The sequence below is a fragment of the Eptesicus fuscus genome, chromosome 2 (genome assembly GCF_027574615.1).
Source record: "Eptesicus fuscus isolate TK198812 chromosome 2, DD_ASM_mEF_20220401, whole genome shotgun sequence".
Classification (NCBI taxonomy): Eukaryota; Metazoa; Chordata; class Mammalia; order Chiroptera; family Vespertilionidae; genus Eptesicus; species Eptesicus fuscus.
In genome coordinates this window covers 62,903,747-62,924,658 of record NC_072474.1, presented here as the reverse complement: position 1 = coordinate 62,924,658, position 20,912 = coordinate 62,903,747, and the positions used below count along the sequence as shown (strand labels likewise).

The 20,912-nt window shown below is 37.9% G+C and overlaps 1 long non-coding RNA gene across 1 annotated transcript in view; it reads left to right on the top strand.

Moving 5' to 3' along the window:
• LOC129150733 (uncharacterized) overlaps positions 1–19,968 on the top strand; it is a 158,901-nt gene extending 138,933 nt beyond the window's left edge. The window contains exon 3 of the long non-coding RNA XR_008557484.1: positions 19,886–19,968. This is a non-coding gene — a long non-coding RNA (uncharacterized LOC129150733). The remainder of the gene's footprint in view (positions 1–19,885) is intronic.
• Positions 19,969–20,912: the final 944 nt, after the last annotated feature.

The following is a 20,912-nucleotide window of genomic DNA, read 5'->3' as shown; positions in this document are numbered from 1 at the left end:
ACTTGAGAAGAGTATAGGAAAAATATTAAGGAACCAGTTTGATGAGAATTCTTGTGTTCTCAGATATATACATCTACTGTGTGGGTGAAGATATATTTCATACAAATATTTATAAATGAATTTAATATATTTATTTAAATTGTATATGTGATCTTATAGGCATTTTCATGGCCTGGAGGTTTGGAAGAATGGCATGCCATATTATTGCTTCAAAAGAAATTGATCTAATTAAGGTGACAGGGGAATAACTGTACATGATAATAAAAATGAGATGGAAATCCACAAACCTGATATTAGAGGCTCTATATAAATGTTTTTAAGAAACAAAAGAAGAAATAGAGGAGGTTGAAGAAGTAGGACACAGAATAATGGCTCCCAAACTTGACAAGACTTAGGGGAACTTATAACAGTACTGATTTCAGGGCCTCACTCAAGACCTACCAGATTACAACCTAGTACCCTGGACTCAGGAATCTGTGTCTGTAATTTAACTACCCTCAGACAATTCATCCTGCAACTGGCATTTGGGAACTCCTGCTATGGACACTCAGCGATAAGGACATAAGAATGACACTTCCGAATGCAGATCACAAAACCGGCACAGAAAGAAAGTGTGGCAGTGCTGGGAGCACCCACCTGCCATTGTCTGCATGTTTCATTCTCATGAAGCAGAGCACATGGTACTTTCTGGACATACCTTGAGACCCTGATGAGAATGCCACCTCATTGAATGTTGAGAAAGAGATGAGGAAAATGTGTATTTAAATTTAATTCCAAAGAACAAGCAGATCTAGAGAAAGAGATGAGGAAAATGTGCATTTAAATTTAATTCCAAAGAACAAGCAGATCTAGATGGCAATGTGGAAGAGCTGAGAACCATTTAGTCTATGTCACTGAGATCTTATAAATTCACAAACCAGCAGTGGCAAGAGCTCTCTCCCTGTTAGTTCCTGAGGAACAAGAGGAGGGATAAGTTACCAGACCCAGAGGGAGAAGTCCTGTAGAGAGGACAAATTCACTAGGAGCAAGGTCCTTCCAACTAAGACGTTGCCACCCCCTGAGACCTCACAGGAAGGTGCCCAAAGCATAAATACCCAGACCTCACTTTCTTGCCTCCTTCCAAGCTCCTATCTGGGCTCCTATCATTGGCTGAATCTAAAGGAAGTCAGAGGGCTCAGGAGTCTAGGATGTGCCCCATCCAACTCAAGCTCTGGATAGGAGAGCAGGGTGAGGGTGGACCAAGAGGGACACATGAAGATTTCATTGGCACTGAATGAGTGAAATTAGCTCAGCTCCAATACTACAAATCTGGGTGGCCATTGTTCATATCACAATCAATTCTGTCTCCTACTCATTAACCCATCCCTGAAAACCCCTTGCAGAAATTTTATTGCCATTCATAAAGATGGAGCTGGTCTGGCTAAAGAAAAGAACAAGCCATAAAAAAGAAAATGGAGATTCTGAGGCAGGAAACATCAGCATGCCCGCTATTGCAAACACATTCATTTAACATGGATCATTCACTCATTCCTTCTTTCAGGGTCTTTCTAATCAGTTAGCACTATTTTGGCTAGTATATCACAATCAGTGAACTCTGGGAAGGATAGGGCGAACCTCATCTCAAAGAATAAATGATGGTAGGAATGGATGGAGGGTACAGGAGTCTAGATTAGGCTCATTTATTCATCTGAAGCTCAACCTTTCTTTTGACATTGAGGCATTAATCTCAAGTAGAAAGGAACAAAAAGAGTTCATTTCAGTTTTATTTGCTGGAGTCTCCTTAAAGTTATATCTGCAGTATCATGTTGAGATGAAATTGGGTTGGTAAAAGAGGTAGTAGGTCAGTTCTAGCCCTGGAAAGGACAGAAGTGTGCAGGCAAAATGAGAATTTATAAGATCTGAAAATTGGGCATAAAGGGTTTCATGGAGATTACACAAAGCAAGGATTATAAAAGGATTAGTGTTGTATAATCTATCTCTCTGGCTTCTGGCAAAATAAGTTACTGTACTGGTATTGAATTAAATTTTCAGTTGGCATGGTCAGCAGAACTAGATAGTGGCATGGGACAAGTATCAGAGACTTTCATTTCTTTGAATTTTCCCTTACAAAGTATTAGCAAATCCTGTCTTCTCAAATTCACTAGTATTCTATTTCATTTATACTTATCACAGTGCTAGATAAATAGTAAGAAATCAGTAAGTTCTTTTTCTATTAAAATTTGCCAATGTACAAACACAATTCTGTGTCAATATTTATTCAGCAAATATATGTGAATTCCTGCAAATATGTAGTGATTCCTGTGCCAGACCTGGCACTAGAGATAACATAATGACAAAAATAAACATGGTCTCCCCTCTCAAGAGGCTTAAATTCTAATGGGAAACTGGAGTTAATTAAAAAGTCATGCAAATGAACATAAAATGATAAACCGTGCTGCAAGCCAGGATAGAAAAGAAATAGAAATGTTGAATGATTTTAACAGAAGCATGCAATTTGGTCTAAGAATTAAGAATATGTTTTCCAAAGAAGTGATGTTTGAGCTGAGGTGTGGAGGTAAGTAGGAATCAACTTCTTGAAGGAAGAAAATATTCTAGACAAAAAATAAAAATAATAAATTTTAAAGAAATCAAGGATAAAGGCCTTGAGGTGGAAAGAAGCAAAGTGAATTCTACAAGATGAGGATTTAAGAGCAAAGAAGAGTGACTAAGAGATGAAGCTGAGAGGTGGGCAGCGGCAGGTCCTGAAAAAGTTTGGGGTTCTTAAGAGTCTTCATACTTGGAGAATAATTGAAAGTCATGGCCAGAATAGGGTCATGATCTTAGCTGTGTTTGAAAATATCACTTTGAGAACTGGATAGAAGACAGTATAGAAGGGTGCTGTCCAGGAGAGAGATGCTATTAGTTTGCACTAGAGTGGTCTAGACAGAAGGAAGTAAAGGGAGTTGAAGTCCACATTGATAGGATTTGGCAATGTATCAGAAATATGCAAGGATAACAGTCCTGGTTTTCTGCTTTTATAGCTGGATGAATAATAGTGCTTTTTTTTTTAGTTCTGGTGAAGGAGCAGATTTAGAGGAAATATCATTAGTTGAGTTGTTGGCATGTTGATTCTGAAATGCCTTCAAAACATCCAAGTGGAGAGGCTGAAAAGAGAGTCAGGAGCTCAATGGAAATGTCTGGCAAGGTGTGGAAGAACTTTAAGTTAGCTTACCCAACACTCATTGCCAGCTCTTTCCTCTTTCGCCTGCCTGTACTACACAGGTTATATAAGCAACAAGAGTGCTGTTTTCTATGTTTGTGTTGTATATAGGGATGGTCACGTGACTAAGATCTGGTTCATGTGCCATAAACTTGAGTTTATTAAGGCACTGTCAGGAAAGCTTTGTTCCCTGATACATGTACTAACTCACCTTTGCCTTATTCTTCCTCTTTGAATATGGATATGATGGCTGCAGCTTCAGCAGCCATATTCCTGCCATAAAAGAAAAGGCAAGAGAATCATAAAGACTTCAACCATAATGTTATTAAGGAGCTGAAACATGCCAGCAAAAGTTACCTTTACACTTTATGAAATGAAGAAAACCTATATTAGTTTCAGCTACTTTTTTCTTATTAATTACAACAAAATTATTTCTAACTGATTATAGATATTATATATATAGTTATATATATAGTTATAATTATAGTTATATATAGTTTTATATATATAGTTATAATTTAATTATATATATAGTTATAATTTTGAAATTCAGCAGAAGAAGGATAACTAGAGCCAGGAGTCAGAAGAAGACTCAGCACACACCTGAAGAAATCCAACATTAAAATCTGGGTAAAGCACAATAAGCAAAAATAGGGGACTGAGAAAGTGTCCAAACATGTAGGAAGAAAACTAGGAGACTGTATAAAACAAAGAAAACATGTTATAAAATTTTGGAAGGTGGAAGGGGGTGTTATAAAAAGGAATGAATGGTTAGTGGTGTCAGATGTTGCTGTTAGCTAAGTCCTAAAATATTTACTAGATTTAGTGACATGAAGGTCAATGATGACTGTGATGACAGCCATCACAGTGGATTTAGTGGAGTGGGTTAAATAGAAAGGGCAGGTCAAGAAATGGAAATAAGACACACAAATAACTCTTTTGAGAGGTTGGATGGAAAGGGAGAAAGGATGACAGAGGGAGAAGTTCAGTTTTGTTTTTCAAATGGGAGAGATTGAAGAAAGTTTAAATTGTATGTGCAGGATCATCCGGAATAGATGGGTATATCACATCTAGGATATTGTTACCAATCTTGCCATGGAGTCTATAACAGCCTAGAATCTCACTCTCAGTCTTAATTTGGTTGGTGTGGTAGTCAGTTGTATATATCAACTTGGCCTGGCTATAGCCCCAAGTTACTCATTCAAACAATAATTTAGGTGTTGTTGTGAAGATATTTTATAAATGTGACTGAAGTCCATAATCAGCTGACTTTAAGTTAGGATGATTATGATAGATAATATAGGTGGGTTTGATCTAATCAGTTGAAGGCTCTAAGAGCAGAGTTGAGGCTTCCCTGGATGAAGTAAAAAGTCTTTCTTTGGGCAGCAGCTTCAGCTCATGTTGAGAGGTCCAGTCTGTTCTTCCTGTTAACTTGCCCTATGGATTTCGGACTTGCCTTGCCAGGCTCCACAATTGTGCAACCAGTTCCTAGCAACAGATCTTTTATATAGATCTCCTTTTTCTTGGTTCTGTTTTTCTGGTTGAACTCTGGCTGATGCAGTGGGCATATGGCAGTGTAGAATCTAGCCCTAAGTCCCATTGATAAAGGTCTCTCCCCTAAGGGCTGTTAGGATGGCCATTAACAATATATGCCATCCTAAGGTGCCTTTTTCTAAACATACATAGTTAAATAATCCCTTTTTATACAGTAGATATGATTCTTTATGTATGTTGATACTTATATGTTCAATCTAGCTGCCTTACCAGCCTGGGCATCTTTATCTCCTCCAGTGGTCCTTGTACATTTCCTCTAATCCCACTCTCTATTGAAGTTACAAACTGGCTCCCAGAGGGCAATGATTTTTTCCCCACTTCATGAAAATCCACCAAAAGCTTTTGTGAAATTAGCACTGCCATCCTGGACAGAGGGGTTGGGACTGTTGGGCAAATATGCTTTCATAGTCCATAAAGTCGCAGAATAGACTGTGGGCCTCAGGCTGGCCTATTGTTCTAGAAACTAGTTTGACTCCACATACAATCCATACACCTTTTCCTTCAAAGTTTTCCCTCTAGAATCAGAGTTTACAACATGACAATCTCTCTGCTAATGGCTTTGCATACATTAATTTCTATACTCCTTATAAGAAATGTATAAGCTCATCCTCATACTATGGATATGAAATCCAGGCTCTGAACTTAAGCAAGTGGCCCAATATCACACAACTAGTAAGACATGGAGGTGAGGTTTGGGCCCAGGCCTGCCTAATCCCAAACCCAGTGTCCTCCTTCACAACACTGTTTACATCTGTTCCTTTAACAATTCAGTATATTCACTGTGAGGCAACATAGAGTCCTCCTGATAGCTCAGAAAATTGTTTTTTAATTCCAAGGTAGATTTCCTCCTGGCATCCTGTCCAATCTGATATGTTAAACAATGTTTTCCTTTCTGGTCTCATTTTTTCACTACATGATTGCATGACCTTGCAACTATTTTTTTCTTTGTTGGGGCAAAATGTATATCAGTTCTTTCTAATTTTTTAACCTCTTCTTTCTCCCCTACTCACTATCATACAAATTCAAAAGATGCTTTGAGTTTCAAATCAGTCATCAGGGTATAAATGTTTCAATTTAAAAAAAAAATCAAAATTTTGTCACTACATTTAGTTGATATTTTACTTTAAAATTCACTCTACAATTATAAAGTACATTTATTGTATTCAAATAATTTTATACACATTATTTTGTATTGTCTTTACAGTATCTTTAGGAATAGAGTAAGATAGATCTTTTTTTTTTTCAGACTAAGATGGAAACAAAAATTTTTGGCAAAATAGATTTGATGTATGTAAATTTACCTAGTAATGCCTACCAAAGCTAATTCACTGAATTCATAGACTTGAATCCATGGAAGCTTAATGGAGAAATCAAGTCATTAATATAACCACATAATAGGTGAGAACAGACAAATAAAATTAGTGTGAATAGTCCCTGAAAGGAAAATGTTAACTCTCCAATTAGATCAATCTGGTCTTGGTTACACTGACTTTACTGGCCTCAAACTGTGAGCCTTAAATTATGCCATTTGGCCTTCATTCTTGCCTGCTTTTGGAAGGGTAAGTGTATAGGGAAAATTAAGCTTAGAATGCATATATTTTTCAAAAAATAGCTTAAAAATGTCACTAGGTAAAGGCATACTCTAAAATTCCCCACAAGTTTCATTTTATTTTTCCTCCTCTCTTTCTCCCTAACCAATCCACACCGTATTCACACGCTCGTACACAGTGTCTCACACACACAGCCACGTACTCCGTAAGTAACAGGCACTAGAGGGTATTAGAATAGCTCACTGACTTTCTTGGATATGCTCTCCTCTCCATGCCATCGAATTTTCTTTGCTGATGAAAAGAAAAGCCCTTTATTTTTCCTGAAGCCCACCTATGGGTTTTTATTTTATTGTTAATAAACATCACCAAGGACACCAATTGCATGACATTCAGATTTCAAAATAACATCTTGGAAGCCATTTCTGACGTGGAGCCTTCCAAGTCTGTGCTGGGCTCCTTCACCACTGATGTAAGCGTGTCTCTGCAGGAGTGCGTCTGTGTGTGTTTTCTTAATAACGTGTGTGGATGGCATTATTGGGGTTACAAGGCTAGTTAACTTATTGTGATTCATTATCTTGAAACTCCTTTGATAGCAAATTTTTAGGTTTTATTTTATTTTGGAAATTTAAAAAAAGAAAAAGAGGAAGAAGAAGAAGCAGAAGATGAAGTGAGAAAGAAAGGGAAAAGTAATGAAAAGGAAGTCACCATCACTTCAGTCTGATCCGGATATCCAACCTTAAAAAAAAAAAAGTTCACACTCCAAACCCAACAACCAAGGAAAACTCCAAGAAAACAATAGATATTTTAAGCTGAAAGTGTTCCAGATCCGTCTGACAAAGAGCCTCCTGAGGATTACAATGCAGTCAATGTTGCTTTAATTAAATTTAATGCTGTGTGAAATGCACTCCAAGAAACTTTGATGAATGACTGGGGCAATTCACGGAGCTCACTAAAGGGCATCCAGCCCTTGCCGGGGTGTCAAGCCACGATGAATTGGTTAGTACAGGCATGTTTATAGACTGCCTCGGGAACCTTGTATCTGTGTGGTAATGTCAGAGATAATGTTATGATTCGCTGGACCTGAGGGGGCTTTGATGACACGGTTAATGAGATGTCCCAGAGAGCATCCCAGCAGGTTGTGCTCAGACCTCCCACATCAAACGAGGCAGCCTGGCCCCTCTGGAGCTGCTGCCCTCCAAATCCCTCAGCTGGCCTTTTCTTTCCTTAGGGTCTTTCCCTCCTTTTCTTTTTTTTCTGCTTCTTAGTCAACATTCACTTTGTCTGGCTGTTGAAATTCAAAAGTTGTTAGTTTTTAATTTGGCTTCTTGTTGACCTGACAGTGAACAAAAGATTTTTCTGGGATTGTGTGGAAACTGGAAGGGGTAAAAAAAAAAAATGCTGGGGAAATGGTAAAGAAAAAAGAAAAAGGACTCCTGGGGAGAGAGGTAACACACAAAACCACCTTACTCAAAAAATATATATATATTTTTTTTCTTCCTGTGGACTTTGGTGATAAAATGTTGTCATATGGTTGGAGGCTGTGATAAGGGAACTGAAATTTCCTTTGCTTTGCTCAAACCTAGAAGAAGAGAAATTTAGAAAAACCAGTTGATAAAAAATTAAAAGTTGTTAGCTAAAGCAAGCACATAAGCAAGTGATTCTATTTATGGTTATAAAGGATATAGTTGTATTTTTAAATTTTTTTCTCCTCATTAAAGTGTGTGGGTAGAAAAAGTCCTGCTGGGAATTGAAGAAAGAAATAGTAGCTGGTAAATAAACATGCTTGGAATATATCTATCTCTGCAAAAAGTCCCCAGACAGGAAACGAACAGACAGTATTACCTCATTAAAGAGGATATGCATGGAAGGGGGAACAGAACTGTATCAAATAACCTTTCCTCTAAGAAAAATTGTTTTGTTTATTTTACACTTTAAAGACATTCTGAAACATGCGCCTATCTAAATGTAGCCAAATATTTCCTCCTTTGGGAGAAAGCAGTCTTTATTATTAATATCTTAATACTTTTTCATAGAAGAACAGAGGGAAGCTATGACTCTCACCTTTAGATTTCATAAATATACTTGCTATTACCATTTTCTTATTTCTATATAAATCGCTTTAAATTTTATAGGAAAAATAAAAAACAACATGCTCTTTTTTTCTTCTATTATACCCTTAAAAATTTTTTTATAAGTATACTGAAATATTCTTAATTCTTTATCACTGAAGGGTGAGTGAACTATCTATATAGAAAGGCTCTGATGGTAAGTGACATTTATTTAAAACTATACCAGCTTTTGCCTAATAGCAGTATAATGAGGTTGAGATTAAATCACAGGGACAAAAGTGCCACACATGATTTGCTTGGTTGTTTCCTAAAGAGAACAGAAGAGAAGCAACGAGCTAATCTATTTTAAAATAAGTCTAGCTCCAACGTGGTGTGACGAAATAATCTTTGTCCTCATTAAGGATCAATTAGTGTTTCTGCGAACTGGACTCTTTCCCGCAATTATAACCTAAAGGACAGAAAACTCTCAGAGGGCTGGATGAAAAACTTGCACCTCCACTGTAAGTTGGAAAGAATAATTTTTTAGGTGAAGTGGTATTATTTCTTATAACCAAGTCATTGTATGAGTTGGTAAAAACAAAACAATAACTAGTTGGTGGTTGCTTTAGTAAAGAAAATCATTTCAAAATATTAAATGCTCCTTAAAAAAGAAAGTAAAGTTTAAATTTAAGTGATCAATAGGGAGGGATATTGAATAGAAGAACTGGAGGTCAATGTGCCTCTGACATAAGGAGCAGCTTATTAGAAGACCCCATGGAGTGTATTTGCTTATTATGCAGGGCTCACAGCCCCGACAATGGACAACCACCTGTGTGTTTAAACTTAACACCAAGTATCAGACAGTGTCAGACAGGACTCTTTCTTTTGCAAGTGACAGAAATCCCATCTCAACCTGGCTTAAATAAACGTTCAGAAGAGGACATGTATTGGCTTACACGAGTGGAAAGTCTGGGGACAGTTGGCCCTTCAGGGTGGGCTGCATTCCGATTTCACACTGTATCCTCAGAACTAGCTTTCTCTCTGCTGTTCCCTATATGGCATATTGATTTCATTTGTAGTCCCATTTGGTCACAAGATAGCTACAGTGTTCTTGTGTCATATTTTTTCAGGTCTATGTCAAATGGGTACTTCGGATCTGATGTTCGCTTTGAATTCATGAACTTAGATCATATGCCCACCCTTGAACTTACTGCCATCAAAAGAAGAATTTGGTGTATTATTTGACTTAAGGCTGGGTCACCCCTGGATCTTGGGGTATCATCCCATACTGACCCCATGGACTCAAAATAGGGGGAGTGCATACCCAAATAAACAATTCCCGCCTTGCATTGGAATAAAGGATGCTCTATGATAAAGAAGCAAATAATATTGACTCCAGTATACCATATCTCACCATTTATGCAGTAAATATTCCACCCTTTTTGAAAGTTTAGAAATATACCCATATAGGTTTGGGCTCATAGCAAAAGATAAAGAGTCAATGCCTCCTCAAATGGAGTTAGGAGATAATGCAAATTGTCTAACACGACTAATGCCTGAGTACAGTTGTACAAATGCTCATTCCAGCTACAAAGGGCAACATCATAGGTGGGTAACAAAGCATCTGGTGATATTGCTGTTGTGAGAAAAGTTACCTTTAGCTCATCAACCTCCTGTCATATGTGGTGCATTGTCTTTTGAATTGTAGGTGGCTAAAACCACAAGGAGGAAAAGAACTAGGTGATTGCACCTGGGTTCTACTAGAGCAGGTAGCTGAAGTGGGTGAGGAGGAGAGTGTGGACACCCGAGGGGCAATTACATCGCTGATCCATCACAAAGTGACTCTGTAAATGCAGCATAAACCAGTGGTAACAGCAAGAAAAGAAATCACAGGCACAGATGGCATGAGGTGAAACAGTCACATCACACTGCATGAGGAGAGAACATGCACCGTAAGTATTTTAAAGCACGCACTACAAATCCACAGAGTTCAAGAGTTTTCTGGATCTGGACCAAGACCAGGAAGGCCTTTTACTATAGAAAGAAAAACCTCATAAGCTGCAAAAAAAAAAAAAAAAAGGTCAGGTTAAGACACAATTAATGATGACTACATAGAAGGCATTGATCTGGGACTAGGCATCGTATTAATTTACATCCACCTTCAGATAGTACTTTTGTAAATGTTAATATGTTGCAGAAGACCAAAGAAAACCAAGAACACTTCAAAGAAGAGGAGGGACACTGTTTAATACACCGGTGGACTCAGGGAACAGCCTTCCAAATATGAGTGAAGGAACACGCATGGGGCTTTCCTTTATAGCTCCCTCCCTGTGGTCTTTGTTCTGCAAATATGGATTATGCTTCCAGTTCTTTTTGTGGGGCCAGCGTTAATAACCCTCCCTCTGGGGCAGTGCACTATCCACAGACCCATGGCCTCTGTAACCAGTTCTGCAAGACCAGTATCTGGGAAGGAAGCAGTGACTTAATTATAGCTTGACTGAGCTTGTTGGCATGGGTTCAGATCACTAGCCTCCAAATATCAGGGTTACATTGGAATTAGCCCTTTTTAGCCTTCTCAAATACATCAACAAGAAAGCAACTGTTTATTAAAGTATTAAAAATTGTGAATTGTTGTGGGTTTTATAAACCATGTAGAATTGGTTAGATCATTTATTCATCTTGCACCTCTCTCTGGTCACAGGTTCACAATTGCAAGCATTGCACCTGATGAAACTAAACCTCAGGAGAGCAGGCATTACAAACTCGGTGCTAATTCTGTAATTGTAAATATTACAGGTTTATCCACTACACTACTAGTTTTGTCTGCCTTGCTTTTATCTTAACCATTCTAGACTCTCAATATAAACAGATCTCACATTTTTGTTTTAATACCCAAATTTTCTATTCTTCAGAATAATAGAAAAGATATTTGATATATAATAATCATGATAATTAAAAGAGTTAGGGTATATTCCATCACAAAACACCTAACACAAGGAAGTGAGTCACTTGGGAAGTGACTCCAACTGGAAAAATTGTACAGCCTCCAATATTAGGGGTCTTTCTGAATTTGTGGGCTAGTGACAAAGATAAATATATTCATCCTGGAAAGGCCTGATAAAGTTCATAATTTAGCTCCATAATTTGACTATACACTCCTGAAGGCACTGACTTATACTTAAAAAACTAGAATTGGTTAGATTATGTTTATTCTAATCCATAATCCAAGTTACACATGATGAAGGCCAAGTTATGTTCATTTTCCTCAAAGCTGAACATCATAAAATCCATACACTGATACACTGAAAGCATTGGGTTAAAAAAAAAAAAAGAAAGAAAGAAAGAAAAATGAGAACTTTTATTTTAAAAAATAAAAAGATGAGAACTTGGAGTTCCTGAAAATTGATATTTTGGCACATGGTTCCAAAAACATAATCACCTCTTGGTTATCTTAGGTTGGTACAAAGGCTCCCCCGAGATCGTGGTGCTTGAGTTGGTTTTTTTTTAAAAAAGTAAGGACACAAAGACAGGTAGAGGGATCAATAAGCACAAAAGCATAGAGATATGGGCTCTGTATTAGCACAGCATATTATGATACAGAAAATAATATTATAATATTATTGTGGGACACTGATAGGGGAAGAAGTAATGGGTGGGAAAAGAGCAGGACAGGTTGACAATAAAGAGATTGTAAACATTTTGCTTTCTATGCAAAGGTAACAGTATTTTATACAAAAATTTGAAGAGAAAAAAGAAACAAATGATTTTCTGATGAAAGAATGGAGCAGGAACAGGAAGGAGGAAGACCTCTGGTGAAGCATCACTGAGTAGGCCTTTGCCATAATTCAAGTTGCACATGGTGAAGGCCTAACTGAGGAGGCAAAGGCAGTGGCATGGAAAAGAGATGAGAGACACAAAAGATAAGTGTTAGAGTTTGCAAAAACTGCAGTGGAATTCTTTTTCTCCAACAAAATCTTGCAGTCTTACAAGGAACCGTAGCAGGGAAGTTTTGCTAAAGCTGAGCTTCTGCCCTCCATCTTCCACTCACCCCCCTGGGCATAACTTGAAAATCACTGTGAAACTGCCAAATTTTGGTAACTGTCTGAATGTGGGCCTGAGGGCGTGAGAGTGCCCGAGGGGGACTCTTGGTTTACTGATTTAGGCAACTTGGTAGGTGGAGGTGCTTTACCACAAGGAAGGGACACAGGAGGAGCAGGAGATCAGGATCAGTTCTACCTACTTATCTCCCTTCTCCTTGTCCCCACTTTGTTCTGTGTTAAAGATTTTTACTTAGCTTTACAGTGAAAACTGTTACCAGAGCAGGAATTTTGGACCAATTAGGAAAATGAGGTTACCATGAAATCTAATGATCTCAAAGTTTAAAAACCAACACTAACAATAAAAGCCATATTTTCTACAAGTATGTAAATCTTAATGTCCAAAGTTCAATTCTTATTTTCACATAGTTATGTTCTCAACATGTAGTTTAAGTTTCCTTTTTTTTGAGCTAAGTTCTAGTGACAGTAATTACACAGTCTATGTGTGTGTATGATGTGTAATATAAATATTTATATGCAAATATATACTTAAGTGCTAATGAAGTACCTACCATGTACCTGAGATATGGTGGTGGACAAAGAGAAGTCGATTTTCTTCACTCATGGAGTTTACATTCTAGTGAATTGAAAGCCAATCATTTCTTGACTGTACTTCAAGAATAAGGTCTGTTAGGAAAGTGAAGCCCATTATCCACTCTACCACTCCAATCTGGCAGTGCTTGATTCAGTGTTAAAACTTGCAGCAACATGATAGGGATCACAAGGGCCACAGAGTTGGGCAGTGACACCAGAGAGATGGAGCAATTTGGCCTTTATGTTTCTCATCAGCATTGCTTTGCACTTTGTATCAAATCTTGACATGGATTGTCGGCCTCTCTTCAACATCAAAAAGGTAATGTATGCTTCAGTTTTACTGAAACTTGGGATGTTGGGCAGGTAAATGATTACTAACTTTGGCTAGAGAATGATTGAGTGACAGTGAGAATGACAGTGAAATTGCCTCCCACTGGACTGTGTTATACACGGAAACATATGAGTTTCATACCACCTCTCTCTCTCCCTCTCTTTCTCAGATGCCTCTAGAATTGTATACAGATTCTGTTACCCTTTGCATTTCTTCACTATTATCTATGGGATGACAGAACTAGGTCTTCAAACCAGAATGGGTTGCAGATTCTATTCCTGATTCTTTTTTTTTTTTTAACTTGTAGGGCTTGATCCTGTTTAAATAATCAGTCAAGTTTCTGAGTACCTATTGAACTTTCTTCTACTTTGCCTACATAGCTCAAATCATCCATTTTACCTAAGTCTTTGCAATCTGCCAAGTCACCTTGTTATTTATAATTCAAGATTACTATATCTCTATAGTGCTGATTATTTTATTTCCTCTGTTAAAAAAAATAAAACCCTTCAAAGGTTTCCCATTATCTATAATACTTTTTAGAAGACATTAAAGGTTTTCTACTGTCATGATCAAATCTTCCTTTCTGTCAAATCTTTCTATCCCTCCTCACCCCCAAAGTCCTCTTTATGCACCTTGGCTCTTGTTCTCATTGTTAGTGCCCCTTCCTTGATTTTCACCTGCTGAAATAATTCAACTGGGACTATGGTGGGTATATCCCACCCCACATTATCTCTGGCCTAGAAATCGCTCAAGTAGACAAGGAACCAATCATCATATTTTATTCAGTTGGTTGATGTACTTCATTTTTTCCTTAAATTTCTTTTCTTCAAACAAAAGCCCTTATTTCAGAGTTCCAGATTTATGCTACTTTTATGTCATTAGTGTCATGCTTTTAATACTGTCACAGATAAAATCAAGTCTAATTTCATTCTTGGATCTTGATAATGATTTCTTGAAATGATTTTGACATGGAAAGGTACATTGTTTAAATCGGATTCTATAGTCTAGCCCACACAGAATCAGCAAAATATAGGAAGCCTAAATTGCCATTTATAGGCATGAAATTGTGAAACATAAAATGAGTTGCGAATTGAGTCTCCCTGATGAAAGAACAGAGATTGTTTAAAGATCTTGAATGTTAAAGGGAACTGAATTTAGATAATTGTCTAGACATCTGCATACTGATTGGCTGCTTCTCTGAATTCTCTGAGCATGATATAGCTCTAGAGGGCCCAGAACAATGCTTGACACATGGAAAGTCTCCAAACATACTTGTTGACCTATTTACAATGAATGAGCTCAGAAGGAAGAACCAGGAGGGTAGGCCCTAAAAGTGAACAAAACAAGAACTCATGATGTAATTTGAGGAGAACTGTCTGCAAAAAAATACCTCGACCACCTGCAATTGCACCAGAGTTTCCTCCTTAAAAATACTTCAACTTCTTTTTCTTCTGTGTTTTCCACAGAGCCTGACAATAGGCTGAGAGCAGCCCTTCAGAGTTTTTCTTTGAAATCTGGAGAAAGCAAAAGGCTTATTCATAAAGTTCATGTACAGCTCCCAGAATGGCTCCCGCTTCACAGTAGGCCATGTGCAGGTATAGGGCTTTGGACTTGTTAGGCTCATGCTAGAAGTCCTTCACTCTGCTCCGCACACGAGTATGATGATTTAGGCCCAGGAGTTCTAGACTGAGACTATCTGGATCCAAATACTGACATTGTTTATCTCACTTGACCTCTTGTTTTCCCAGTTTCCTATCTGTAAAATTAGGATTAAAATAATGCCTATTTCGTAGTGTTGTCATAATAATTAAATGATATAATGCATTTATTTATTAAAGTGATTAAATTAGAACTCACTGAAAGTTATGAAATGAGTTAATACATCAAATGCTTTTAGAATTAAGCCTGGCACATGGTAAATGTTCAATAAATGTGAACTATTTATCCTCATCATCATTGTGTTAGGTGTTCAACATTTTGTAAAATGGATAGAAATATTAGCTATTTTATCATTATTTTCCCAAATTTTGTTAATCTAGACATATTGTTTGTTATCAATAAATTGTCAGAATAGCATTTTTCACTAATTCCTTTTTCATGACAGTATGTGCTTGATTAGCAATTATGCACTATTGACTTAAAATCTTGACAGTAACTGTATTTTTTTTTCCAGATAGAAATTTTCTGCTCATATCTTGATTTTTCAGGGGGAGAAAATGGGGATATCACAAAAGATGTGTATGGGTAGATTTCCCAATAAAACTACTTTCATATACCCTGCTCTTGTTCTTTTTGCCTCTCTGGAACATTTGCTTTTGGCAGGTAATATTTAACTCCAGTTATTTAAATGTTAGAATTTCTAAATAGCCTCCTATACTGTACACATGGAATATAGAAAGTTAAAAAAATAAGTCCAAAATTTTGAATTAAAGAAATTTTAGATCATTTAATCAAAAGATTGACTATATGTACATTTATTCTCATCACCCACACACTCTCACCCATGACAGACATTGCTAATAGATTGTTGCTATCATTCATGCAGTCTTGGTTACAGTTTTGGACTCCATTTCAACATAGCACACCAGAATATTTCTTCTAATAAATCCTATATAATAAAGAACTAATATGCTAATTAGACCAAACTGCAGAACAACCGTCCCGACGACCTTCCAGAAGAAGCCCGGGGGCTGAGGCCAGGGCTGCAAGGGCTGAGCCCCTTGCATGAATTTTGTGCATTGGGCCTCTAGTAATAGATAATAAATAATGGGAAAAATACAGTGACCCCACCAAAAAAATCACACAACTAGGTATTAGCAGCTTTATATCTGGGACTCAGTATTTCCAAGTGTCAGGGATTCATGTTTACAACACAGTGTGAATAAAAATGTGCCTAAACAAATTCCATGAGACTCTCCAAAGATATTTCTATCATCTAGAGTGAATTGTATAAAGAAAAAGCTTAAGTCACATCTTATATGAAGTTTGCTTTGGGCCTTTTTCTTTACAGGAGTCTGTGGACTGGCTAAAATCTGTAATTTCACTTACTTCATATGCCATTTGAACTTTCATGAAAAATCAGCCAGATCCTTAACAATCCATGGGAATATTTGTTCTGTGTCAAAAACAGTTGACTGATGAGCCAGAGACTTATTTTTTTCTTCAGCGTTGCCCATGGTAACATCAGTGAAATGATTTTCACACTTAACAGGCTCTCTGAGCTTGCCTGCCCCACCATGAGTATCTCAGAGTCTGCCTTACCCACCTCTCCAGCAAGTTCAGTCCTGGGTGCTTCAGTTTCCACTTGGCTCCGCTGAAAGGTCTCGGAAGTGTGATGTCTGCTGTTGCCTCAGGATGCAGATTCAGGGAATGTTTTCTTAATTAGTAGGTGACATCAATCTGAAATAAATCCAACAGACTCTCTGGCAAGAAAACCAGCCAGTATCAGGAAAGAGCAATATTAGAAGGTTGTGTAGTCATCAGATGTAATGCAGAGATGGCTCTAAGATTTGGAGAGAAAGAGAGAAGCTGCCTTGTATGATGCAGAATCTCATTGCTTTTTGCTGTGAACAATGGCTTCTATTTCTCCTACCTCTCATAGTACCAGACCTGGTCTGCAAAAGTTATGGGAGAGGGATGGTGCAAGGGGAGTGTTGAATCTCCTCCCAACTCCACTAGCAGTTAATAAGAGGTAAGTAAAGTATTGCTGAGGAGCAGCTGATGTCAGACAACATGAATTCTTGGTGCAGCCAGTATGTCTATATGATATTATGACTTCCAGTAACCCCAGGATAAAAGAGTGGAAGTGTGGCAGTGGAAGAAAGTAGATAAAGAGTCTCATTTAGGCTACGATGCTGGCAAGGTGGCCATAGCTGAAATGAATGACTATTAGGTCCAGTCTGGGTTGGTGGCTGGTTGGCTGGTGGGTAAATAGTATATGGGTCTTGAAATAGAAATTCTGAGTCTGAAAACATTGTGTTCATTGTGTTTCAGGAGAAACAGAGGGTATTGGTATCTCAATTTTCCTAGGTCCATATAAGACTGACGCAACAATCTTGAGGAAATTGTTTGCTGTACCCCCATTTCCCCATCTTTTAAATAAGGTTGATATTGCTGTAGAAGCAGTTTAAAACTTGTAGAAGCAGTTTGAAGTATGAAGGAGAAGTGATGTCCAAATGCAAGTATCATGGTTTTCAAATTTGTTATTTTGGTATTTTGAGTGCTAAAGGAGTTTCTTGGTGAAATCTTTCTCTTTCATAAATCCAATCAGAAATGTTCAATTTCTGCACACACAAATAGGCAGCTACAACTGGGAAAATGATTCTGTGATTCCACACATTTCTTTGACAAGTCACAAATGGGTTTTAGTGACCAGCTGCAGCGTGTGTGTTAAATTCAAATAATTCATTCTTGGCACAGTTATTTTTTACATTCCCTTGTAGTAAAAAAAAAATTAAATTATGCTGCCTACCATTACACATTGTAAAAGCGGTAGATTAGATCTATTTGGAGAGGATATTGCATGCTAAATGCATAAAATGAAATGTCAATAAATTCAACAGTATGTTTTGCCCGTGATCAGTGGGGGCAAACCTTCCCTGATCTTTAGTCAGCAGGTCTGCTAAGACCTTCAGGGAATTTTCTTATCTCATAAACTACAGGAAATGTGAAATGGAGATGATTGTTGACTACTTTCCAGGTACTCAAATGGAAACCAGCTTTTAGAGCTTCGGTTGATCTGGAATTCTTCTCCCTTCCCAAGGGTCCGGAGCCAATAAGAGTAACACAGACAGACCGTCAATCTGCTTAGTGCACTTCTGGTTTTCAGAAGGGATGTTTTCTCTTCCAGTCAAAGGATGTTCTCACATTGGATTGAACTCTTGTGTTGAAGGGACCAATTTATCCATTAGCATTCTGAGAGCCATTCAACAAAGAAATATATTTTAAGCTTATTTTTAAAAATTTATTTCTATTGCTGAAAGTATTACAGATGTCCCCTTTTTCCCCCCCATTGACCCCCAACCCCCTACCTGCCCCCTCCTCAGGCCTTCACCGTACTATTGTCTGTGTCAATGGGTTATGCATATGCTATATAATAAAAGCCTAATATGCTAAGTGTCCAGTTGTCCGGTCGTCCATTCAACCAATCAAAGTGTAATATGCTAATGGTATGCTAAGGCCGCTCAACTGCTTGCTATGACATGCACTGACCACCAGGGGGCAGATGCTCTGACCAGTAGGTTAGCTTGCTGCTGGGTTCTAGTCAATTGGGTGGGACTGAGTGAGACGGGCCAGAAATGCCCTGGAGCCCTCACACGGTCCCTCCCTGGCTGGCCAACCTCCCGCGTCCCTTCCTGGCCCTGATCATGCACTGATGGGGTCCCTCGGCCTGGCCTACACCCTCTCGCAATCTGGGACCCCTCAGGGGATGTCGGAGAGCCAGTTTTGTCCCGATCCCACAGGCCAGACCAAAGGACCCCACTGGTGCACGAATTTGTGCACTGGGCCTCTAGTATGCATATAAGTTCTTTGGTTTATCTCCATTGTTTTTCAAGCCCATGATCATGTAAATACATTCTAAGTGCAAAGGAAAAAGAAAAGTGTATCCAGAATGAGCAAAGTGAGGGATGTCTCGAGAGTCTTAAGAAAAAATAGTGATGAATATTATCACACTGGAGGTAGTTTGATAGAAAAAGGTCCTTGGGTGTCTGCATGTAGTCCCTGAGTAAATCAACGTAGAATTTCTCCTGACCTAATTAACCTTAAATTAAGCATTTCTACTGTTTACTGTGATTACCTCATCAGACAAGCTGTTTCAGAGTCTGTTTTTCCTCAGGGTGTAAAAGGTTCTCTTTGACTTCAAAAGTGAGTTTTCCTCCTCTTAAGCTCAGTTGTTTGGCCAATTCTGTCCAAAATAAATACTTCTTTCTCACCTATTAGCTGTTTAAGGCTGAGTTGAGTCTTTAAATGCATGTGCACGACTCTCCGGCAGACTTTTGACTTCAGTGGGAGCTCTGAGTCTTTGAGGGCCTGATTTGACCCTGTGTTTGTGCTAAGTATATAAGTATTTATGTAATGTTTTCATTTCCTGACCCATTCAGTATCATTTCTTTGGCAAAATATATTCACTTCCCTCACATTTTCCCCATCTGTTATATTCTTAAATATGTCTATTACTTAGCTTATTTTCCTTTGATCTATTTTAATCTGGATATGGTTTTCCAAGGACAATGCGTGGACACGCACACATAAACCAAAAGAATACACGGCATTTGTTTTCTGCTATACAAATATGTACACTATCTGGCATCGCATTTAGCTTTACGTATAGCAGGGTATGCATTCATACACAGATTTTGCCTTTACATATATCTCTACCCTGACAAGATGAATATGTTCTTTCCTTGTATAAATAGAGACAATGATTTCTCTCTTTCTTAATTTTATGGGAAAGAACTTGGTAAGATAGAGAACTAATGAGCTGAGTTTTCTTCATTTTCTTTCTCTTGATCTAATTCTGGGTGTGTTTTTTTAGGTGAATTCGTATTTGTTTTCCCTTTGTTCCCAAATAGTGCATTTGAAAGCATTTCTGGCTTACCAACCTGAAAGACTGTGACATTCAAGAAAACAGCAGACCGGGTACAAGGCATCTGTGGCATCATTCTGGATTCCAGGTGGGCATTGGAGACACAGCAAACGAAAAGCCCCATTTTAATATATTTGCCTGCTCTTGTTTTCTCACTTGACTTCCCAATCTAATTTATTTGCTGCCAAGGGTTCTCACTCATATCACCATTTAAAATTTAAAAGCAATATATATTTAAATGCAAAACAATGTGCTTACATGGAGACCGCCACAGTGGAAAGTGTGACAGTGGGTTTCATTTCAGAGAGTTCTGGATGATCTCCCGAGTGGTAGAACTGGGAGTAAGAATTGTGAGATCATTCCAAACGACTGTAAATAAAACAAATAGCATTTCCTGTTTAATCATGATCTGTGTCTTTCCACATTAGGGAATTTTTGTTTTTATTCATTTGCTCTTTATCATCTTCCTTTTGTGTGACCATGGTGGCTGAAAATAGCAGAGAGAGCAATTTCCAAATTGAGTTTAACAGTAGGAGAGGTGGTAAGTCACCCATTCTCACATTTTGAGGAAACAGAGAAATCCTATTAGTTATGTGCATGCGTTTTTGGTTTTCCTTAAAAGTCTCCCTATTGACTCAAAGCACCCTTCTGAAATCTTATTATTCTCTAGAATGGGCATGTAATTCAAATGGGGAATTTTCTCCTCAACATCTTGTCCATCCACTCAGGAACACCCCACCCAAGTGATCAATTCAGGGAACTTGCTGCTGTACAGCCTTTTGCCACAAAGGCCAACAACAAAGCAAAAATGTGAAAAGCTCAATAAAAATGGAAAATACTTTATATCATGCAGCATGAATATTTACCAAGAATGTTTGTATGCTTTGTCAAAGTTGTTTTTAGAATATATAAGTTTATGTCTGGGGTCGATAGTCAAACGTGTGCTCCCAGAGCAATTACCAAGTTATTCTGCTAGTGAAATAAGTGGGTGGACTACAAAATGGGTAAGTTTG